This window comes from Scyliorhinus torazame, chromosome 14 (genome assembly GCF_047496885.1).
Source record: "Scyliorhinus torazame isolate Kashiwa2021f chromosome 14, sScyTor2.1, whole genome shotgun sequence".
Lineage (NCBI taxonomy): Eukaryota > Metazoa > Chordata > Chondrichthyes > Carcharhiniformes > Scyliorhinidae > Scyliorhinus > Scyliorhinus torazame.
Window position 1 is genome coordinate 217,597,396 of NC_092720.1, and position 8,858 is coordinate 217,606,253.

An 8,858-nucleotide genomic window follows, 5' to 3' on the forward strand; every position below is an offset into this window, starting at 1 on the left:
GGCTGCACAGCTCCTTCCTCTGATCGTTTCTCAGCATCTCCCAAAAGTTGGACATCTCGGAGGGTTGCTCAGGTCCAACCCAGTTGAAAATTGGCGGTCCCGTATCAATTGGGACACTTGTCAGTCGCTGCCGCTGGCTCCAGTGGCAATAAGTACATCTCAGAACAGGACAGGCAATTGTGATGAGCAGAAATGGATTGTTGAATAACCAGACTTGGTTCATTCATTTCCTTCAGGGAGCCTTCCATCGTGGCCGGGTGTGAGCTGAACATTTTTAAAGGCGTTAAGCCTTGTGTGCTTTTATGCGCAAAGAGACTTGGGTGTATTCGTAGAAGGAATGCAGCAGGTTGACACGTAAGTTCAGTGAGCCATTAGGGAGGCAAATGGCATGTTGGCCTTTATTTCAAGGGAGTTGGAATACAAAAATTAAACCAGTCTTGCTGTAATTATGCAACATTTCGGTGAGCCTGTAACTGGATGGCTGGGTGGAGTTTAGGTCCCCATGTATCAGAAAGAATGTACTTATATTGCAGGCCGCATAGCCAAGGCTTAATCATAGAATTTACAGTGCAGAAGGAGGCCATTCAGCCCATTGAGTCTGCACCGGCTCTTGGAAAGAGCACCCTACCCAAGGTCCACACCTCCACCCTATCCCCATAACCCAGTAACCCCACCCAACACTAAGGGCAATTTTGGACACTAAGGGCAATTTATCATGCCCAATCCACCTAACCTGCACATCTTTGGACTGTGGGAGGAAACCGGAGCACCCGAAGGAAACCCACGCACACACGGGGAGGATGTGCAGACTCCGCACAGACAGTGACCCAAGCCGGAATAGAACCTGGGACCCTGGAGCTGTGAAGCAATTGTGCTATCCACAATGCTACCGTGCTGCCCCAATTAATAGATTGGTTCCTGGGATAAGGAGAGTGCCCTACGATGAGAGGCTGAGCAAACGAGGCCTAAATTCTCTGGAGTTTAGAAGAAGGAGAGGTGATCTCATTGAAACCAACAAAATTCTGAAGGGGTTTCAAAGAATCATAGAATTCATAGTGCAGAGGAAGGCCATTCAGCCCATCGGGGCTGCACCGATTCTTTGAAAGAGCTCCCTGCCTAGGCCCAATCCCCCTTAACCTCAACGAGGGGCAATTCATCATGGCCAGTCCACCGAACCTCCACATCTTTGAACTGTGGGAGGAAACCGGAGCAAACCCACGGCGACACAGGGAGGATGTACAAACTCCACACTGACTGTCACCCAGGGTTGGGATCGAACCCAGTGTCTCTGGTGCTGTGAGGCAGCAGTGCCAACCACTGTGCCACCGTGCTGCCCGTTTAATAGGGTGGACCCTGAGAGATTGTTTCTGTGGGTCGAGGAGTCTAAAACAAGGGGAGCGCAGTCTCGATAAGAAGCTGACCATTTCAGACCAGGATGAGAAGAAATTACTTCACTCCAAGAGTTGTGAATCTAGGGAATTCCCTATCCCAGTGGGGCGTGCATGCTTCATCAATGAATATCGTTAAGGCTGGGATAGACAGATTTTTGGTCCCATAGCGCGTTTAACCGCTCGCAGCGCCGGGAAACACATAGTTATACAACCCAACCGCGTTGTATAAGGTTCCTCAGCGGGGAACGCGGCCGAGAGCACATCACACCATTTTGTGCACTAAGGACCACTTGCTGGAATTCCCCAGTGTAGCAAGAGATCGGGCATCCTGATCTCCGAGGACCCCGAAGCGACCGCCATCCCCAACTCACTTTAGGAGGGCACCCCAGGCCAATTCAGAAAAATGCCAGCTTGGCAACTTAGCAGTGCCAACCTGGCAATGCTCCTGCCAGCTGGTAGTGCCATCTGGGCACCTTGGCAGTGCAGGGTGCCCAGGTGTCACCAGCAGCACCAGGGTGCCACCTGTCCAAAGGGCATGCAGCTGGAGGCCTCCAATCCCCAGGGAGGCCCCCACAAGCACCATCATGTCTGGTCCCTGTTTGTGGGGACCAGTTCAGTACAGCACTCGCCCAAGCCTCTGAGGAAAAGGGAATGAATCACAAAGCCTCAGGTACCTGGGGAATCTGCACATTAACGCGAGACTAGCTGTCTCTCTCTGATCTGCAGATTTGCTCTAAAGTGATTCCGCCCATTTACATCGTAACGCCTTGCGAGATCGCGTTAGATCTCATCAGGCGTTGCGAGCTGGGTAGATCCTGGGAGCGGAGTCTCCCGGCTTTTATTTTCCACACGGTGAGCTGCTTTTTGGGTGCAGCGTGACCATTGGATCGTGGCAATGGCTTCAGTCACCCGCTATTTAATTGGAGAAAAGTTCCGGTATTGATGTCGGACAAGCAGTGGGATAATTTTGAGACTGTGCAGGAGTCAAGAGAGACGGTGGTGAATTAGAGCTTGAAGTTATTAGCATGCATGCAGAAGCAAGGAATGAGCACAGAATCCATATTGTAAAGATGGATGAGGTGAAATAAATGAAATATTATGAATGATTATGAAGCAGGAATATTTGTGCATCTGAAATGAAAAACAAAAAATGCTGGAAATACTCAGAAAACTCTGTGTGGAGAGAGACACAGACACTGTTATCGTTTCCGTACCTTCCATCGGAACAGGACACCATTAGAGATGTAACAGGTGTCATAATATACACCAGTATATCATGGTGCAGACACACACTGATGGACACACAGTGGGACCAATCAACACACACAACACCGCAGCCAATCACCAGTGAGAGCACACGCACTATAAAGACAGGGGACATCAGAGTTCCCGCTCATTCGAGTTGCAGCTAGCTAGGAGCACAGAGCTCACAGCCTGTAACACAGACATTCACCCTGTGCTGAGTGCATCGACTGGTTAGGACAAGGCAAAGGTCTTTAGTTAAAGCTGGTATTGTATTAACCCACAGTTCAAGTATGTTTAAATAGTTAATCTTTCAATAAAATAGTGTTGCACTATTTCAAGTGTTGGTGACCTGTATGTGATCCAGAACATCCAACACATCATGATACCAGGAGTTGAGGGATATTAGCACTTCTTAGACCTACCTGCAAGTGATCTGCCTTCCGCCAGCATTTCGTCATCCTGCAACATGGACAACATCAGCCCGCCGCCCCCGCTCCGCTTCGCCGGCAACCTCGGGGCCAACTGGAAGATTTTCAAACAGCGCTTCCAGCTCTTTTTCGAAGCCACGGACAGGGAGGGTGCCTCGGACACCAGAAAGATTGTTCTTCTCCTCTCCACGGCCGGGGACCATGCCATCCACATCTTCCACATCCTCGTCCCCTCAGGGAGTTTCTCTGTTTCTGCCTTGAAATGAGGCCCAACTAATCCCCATCCACCAGCACCCTCCTCCGACCTGGCTCGACCTGTTCTCACGTCGAACAGCTTCTCCACTCATTGCGCTCACCTCCTCCAAATACAATTTGTTGCTATGGGAACAGGTCTGCGTCCAAGTTATGTTTGCACTTTGCAGGAGATGTGCAACATCTCTTCTTGCAGTCCTGCCCAGACCCCTCCCTTGTCTTTCCAGCAAGTTGATTCTTTACTTTATTACCACGCCTGTTTGTTTTGCACCATCAGCCTTTATTTGTGATTTAACATCTTCAATTCTCTGCCCTATTACAGTCCTTAACTTTAGTTCCCCCCCGACCCACTTTTCCTGCCTCAGGACTTTAAAACAAATCTGTTTCGTGGTTAGCTTTCTCCAGTTCTGACAAAGAACATAGAACATTACAGCGCAGTACAGGCCCTTCGGCCCTCGATGTTGCGCCGACCTGTGAAACCACTCTAAAGCCCATCGACACTATTCCCTTATCGTCCATATGTCTAGCCAATGACAATTTTAATGCCCTTAGTGTTGGCGAGTCCACCACTGTTGCAGGCAGGGCATTCCACGCCCTTACTACTCTCTGAGTAAAGAACCTACCTCTGACATCTGTCCTATATCTATCTCCCCTCAATTTAAAGCTATGTCCCCTCGTGCGAGACATCACCATCCGAGGAAAAAGGCTCTCACTGTCCACCGTATCCAATCCTCTGATCACCTTGTATGCCTCAATTAAGTCACCTCTTAACCTTCTTCTCTCTAACGAAAACAGCCTCAAGTCCCTCAGCCTTCCCTCATAAGATCTTCCCTCCATACCAGGATCAGTAGCCTGAGATAATGACCCCAATCTTTCCAATTTGTGTCTATAATTTGCGGATTTCCGCTACACTATAAGTTGCCCCCTGCACCTCAACTGGCTGCCGCTGTGCATTTCTTCCAGAATCTTCTGGTCAGGGGCTGTCAAAGAAATGCAGAGCGTCTCTCGGGAGCCTCAGTCAGAGCAGAGATAGAACATACAGGGCAGAAGGAGTCCATTCGGCCCATCGAGTCTGCACCGACCCACTTAAGCCCTCACTTCCACCCTATCCCCGTAACCCAATAACCCCTCCTAACCTTTTTGGACACTAAGGGCAATTTATCATGGCCAATCCACCTAACCTGCACGTCTTTGGACTGTGGGAGGAAACAGGAGCACCCAGAGGAAACCCACGCGCACACGGGGAGAACGTGCAGACTCCGCACAGACAGTGATCCACAGCGGGGAATCGAACCTGGGACCCTAGCGCTGTGAAGCCACAGTGCTACCCACTTGTGCTGGACTGGGTGTCACATGCCCAAATTTTACCTCCTGGCAAAGTTGGACCATTCCTGGCTTGCGAAGCAGGGGCCATTGTCCGACATCACAGTGAGTGGGATGCTGTGACGAGCAAAGGTGTCCTTACAGGCACGGATGACTGCAGACGATGTGATGTCGTGCAAACGTACCACCTCCGGGTAGTTAGAAAAATAGTCGACAATCAGAACATAATCCCTGCCCAGCACATGGAACAGGTCGATGCCGACCTTGGACCAAGGGGACGTGACCAGCTCATGGGGCTGTAGGGTCTCACGTGGTTGGACCGGCTGGAAGCGCTGACAGGTGGGGCAGTTGAGCACTGTGTTGGCGATGTCGTCATTGATGCCGGGCCAGTACACTGCCTCTCGGGCCCGTCGGCGACAATTCCCCACGCCAAGATGGCCCTCGTGTAGCTGTTCCAAGACTAGCTGGCGCATGCTGTGCGGGATAACAATGCGGTCCAGCTTCAGGAGGACACCATCGACTACCGCCAGATCGTCTCTGATGTTGTCGAACTGCGGGCATTGGCCCTTGAGCCACCCGTCTGTTAGGTGGCGCATGATACGCTCTGGCAGGGGGTCAGCCGCTGTCTCGTGCCGAATTTGGACGAGGCGTTCATCCGTGGCAGGTAGATTGGAGGCCACGAAGGCCACATGGGCGTCAACCTGGAAGATGAATCCCGCTGGGTCACACGGGGTGTTGACTGCCCTGGACAGAGTGTCGGCTATGATCAGGTCTTTGCCCGGGGTGTATACGAGCTGGACGTCGTATCGCCGGAGTTTGAGCAGAATGCGCTGGAGGCGAGGCGTCATGTCGTTCAAGTCTTTCTGTATTATATTGACCAGAAGGCGATGGTCGGTCTCGACGATGAATTGGGGAAGGACGTACATATAATCATGAAACTTGACGACACCGGTCAAAAGGCCCAGGCACTCCTTTTCTATCTGCGCGTAGCACTGTCCCGTGGGGGTCATGGCGCGTGACGCATATGCAACGGGGGCCCATGATGAGGCCTCATCGCGTTGCAGGAGCACTGCCCCAATGCCAGATTGGCTGGCATCGGTCAAAATTTTTGTCTCTTTCGCTGGATCAAAAAAGGCCAATACCGGGGCCGTGGTAAGTTTGGTTTTAAGTTCTTTCCATTCGCGCTCGTGGGCAAGAAGCCATTGGAAGTCTGTCGTCTTCCTGACCAGGTTCCTGAGAGCTGTGGTATGAGAGGCGAGGTTAGGGATGAACTACCCTAGGAAGTTGACCATGCCCAGAAATCGGAGGACCACCTTCTTGTCCTCTGGCCTTTTCATGTCCGTGATAGCAGCCACCTTGTCCGCATCCGGCCGCACACCCAACTGGGAGATGTGGTCCCCCGGGAACTTTGGTTCCGTCTGACCGAAGGAACATTTGGCTCTGTTGAGGCGTAGGCCCTGCTCCCGTATGCGTTTGAAGACGCGCTGGAGGCGACTGACATGCTCCTGCGGGGTGGTGGACCAAATGATTATGTCGTCGACATAGACGCGAACACATTCAATGCCTTCCATCATTTGTTCCATGATCCTAGGGAACACTTCTGACACCGATATGATCCCAAACGGCATCCTGTTGTAACAATATCTGCCAAAAGGGGTGTTAAAGGTACACAGATTCCGACTGGATCTGTCTAGTTGGATTTGCCAGAATCCTTTCGAGGCATCAAGTTTGGTGAAGAGCTTGGCGCGAGTCATCTCGCATGTGATCTCTTCGCGCTTGGGGATTGGGTAATGCTCCCTCATTATGTTGCGATTCAGATCCTTTGGATCAATGCAGATTCTGAGATCGCCTGAAGGCTTTTTTACGCACACCATGGAACTGACCCAGTCGGTTGGTTCCGTAACTCTGGAGATCACTCCTTGGTCTTGGAGGTCCTGCAGCTGCTGCTTGAGGCGGTCCTTGAGGGGTGCTGGGACTCTGCGAGGTGCATGCACCACAGGCGTGGCGTTCTGTTTGAGTAGGATCTTGTCAGTATATGGGAGCGTGCCCATGCCTTCGAAGACGTCGTGGTGCTGGTCGATGATGGCGTTGAGTTGCGCCCTGAAGTCAGCATCCTGGAAGGCAGACGTGTCATCAGGAGAGAGAGAGTGAACTCTTGGAACGAGAGTTAGCAGCTTGCATGCCTGTGCGCCAAGCAGAGAGTCCTTCGAGGAGCCCACGATCTCGAAAGGAAGGATGGCTTTTCGTGACTTGTGCGTCACTTCGAGTTGGCATGAGCCGGTAGCAGGAATGATGTTGCCATTGCAGTCCAATAGCTGGCAGGCCGATGGAAGAATGGTTGGTTTGACACAAAGGCTTTGAAAAGCAGACCACGCCATGAGATTTATTGGATTTGTTTATTGTCACGTGTACCGAGGTACAGTGAAATGTATTTTTCTGCGAGCAGCTCAACAAAAAAATACTTTTCACTGTATCTCGGTACACGGAGATTGGCGGAGGCGCCAGTGTCCAGGCGGAGTCGTATTTGGGACCGGTTGACCGTCAGGGTGGCACACCACTCATCGTCTGGATCGATGCTGTATACCGACAGCGGCTGGTGTCTTTGCTTCGGGGACAGCCTGTTTATCGTTACGACACCGACTCGAAAAGGCGCCTTCAGGTCCTCGGTGTCACTGCTGTGTGGGAGGTCGGAATCGGACTCATTGACCATGGGTTGAATTGCCCGAACATTCCTGCGAGGCTGGCTGAAGCGATATGAATTGGAAGGCTGAGCTGCTCGACAGCAGGCAGCATAGTGGGCAAGTCTTCCACATCGTACGCATTGTCGAGATTTTGTGGGGCATTGCCGCTTTAAATGGGCGGAGCCACAGTTGCCGCACGTTGTGACGTCAGCACGTTCGCTGCGCCACCGTGCATGCGTGGTGCGGTCATGCATGGTGCGCGCCTGCGCATTACGTTCCTCCACATCGCCGTCCCCCTGTTTGGTGTGTACAGGCGCGGGAGTCCGTGAAAAGCGCGCGAAATGGCCGCCCTCATCCAGGCTGAGGCCCTGGAGGTGCTCAATAACTTGGACCCGTTCTGCCTCGTGGGGACCTTGCCGCGCCGTTACAGCCGCTTAATATGGGAATACCAACTCGTGGCATTTTCATGTAGGACACAGGTCTCGATGGCGGCCGCAAGGGTGAGTTGCTTTACTTTGAGGAGCTGCTGACGTAGGGGGTCCGACTGAACACCGAAAACGATCTTGTCGCGTATCATGGAGTCGGAGGTGGGCCCGTAGCTGCAAGATTGCGCAAGGATGCGGAGGTGCGTTAGATAGGATTGGAAAGGTTCATCCTTACCCTGCAAACGCTGCTGCAACACGTAGCGTTCGAAACTTTCATTCACCTCCACGCTGCAGTGAGTGTCAAATTTGAGGAGAACCGTCTTGAACTTTGTCTTGTCTTCGTCATCTGCAAAGGTGAGAGAGTTGAAAATGTGGATGGCATGGTCTCCGGCCGTGGAGAGGAGAAGAGCAATCTTTCTGGTGTCCGAGGCACCCTCCCTGTCCATGGCTTAGAGGAAGAGCTGGAAGCGCTGTTTGAAAATCTTCCAGTTGGCCCCGAGGTTGCCGGCGATGCGGAGCGGCGGCGGCGGGCTGATGTTGTCCAGGTTGCAGGATGACGGAATGCTGGCGGAAGGCAGGTCGGTCTAAGAAGTGCGAGTATGCAACCACTCCTGGTATCATGATGTGTTGGGTGTTCTGGATCATATAGGTCACCAACACTTGAAGTAGTGCAACACTATTTTATTGAAAGATTAACTATTTAAACATACTTGAACTGTGGGTAAATACAATACCAGCTTTAACTAAAGACCTTTGCCTTGTCCTAACCAGTAGATGCACTCAGCACATGGTGAATGTCTGTGTTGCAGGCTGCGAGCTCTGTGCTCCTAGCTAGCTGCTACTCGAATGAGCGGGAACTCTGATGCCCCCTGTCTTTATAATGCGTGTGCTCTCACTGGTGATTGGCTGCGGTGTTGGTATGTTGATTGGTCCCACTGTGTGTCCGTCAGTGTGTGTCTGCACCATGATATACTGGTGTATATTATGACAAACGTGTCTATAAAGGGTTGATGTGTTTAAAGGGTTAACAGGTGGGATATTCTATTGTGTGACGTTGATGATGATGTAACAATGACTCTCGACAGTCATGTGTTCGACTCTCGAGGGAGAGTT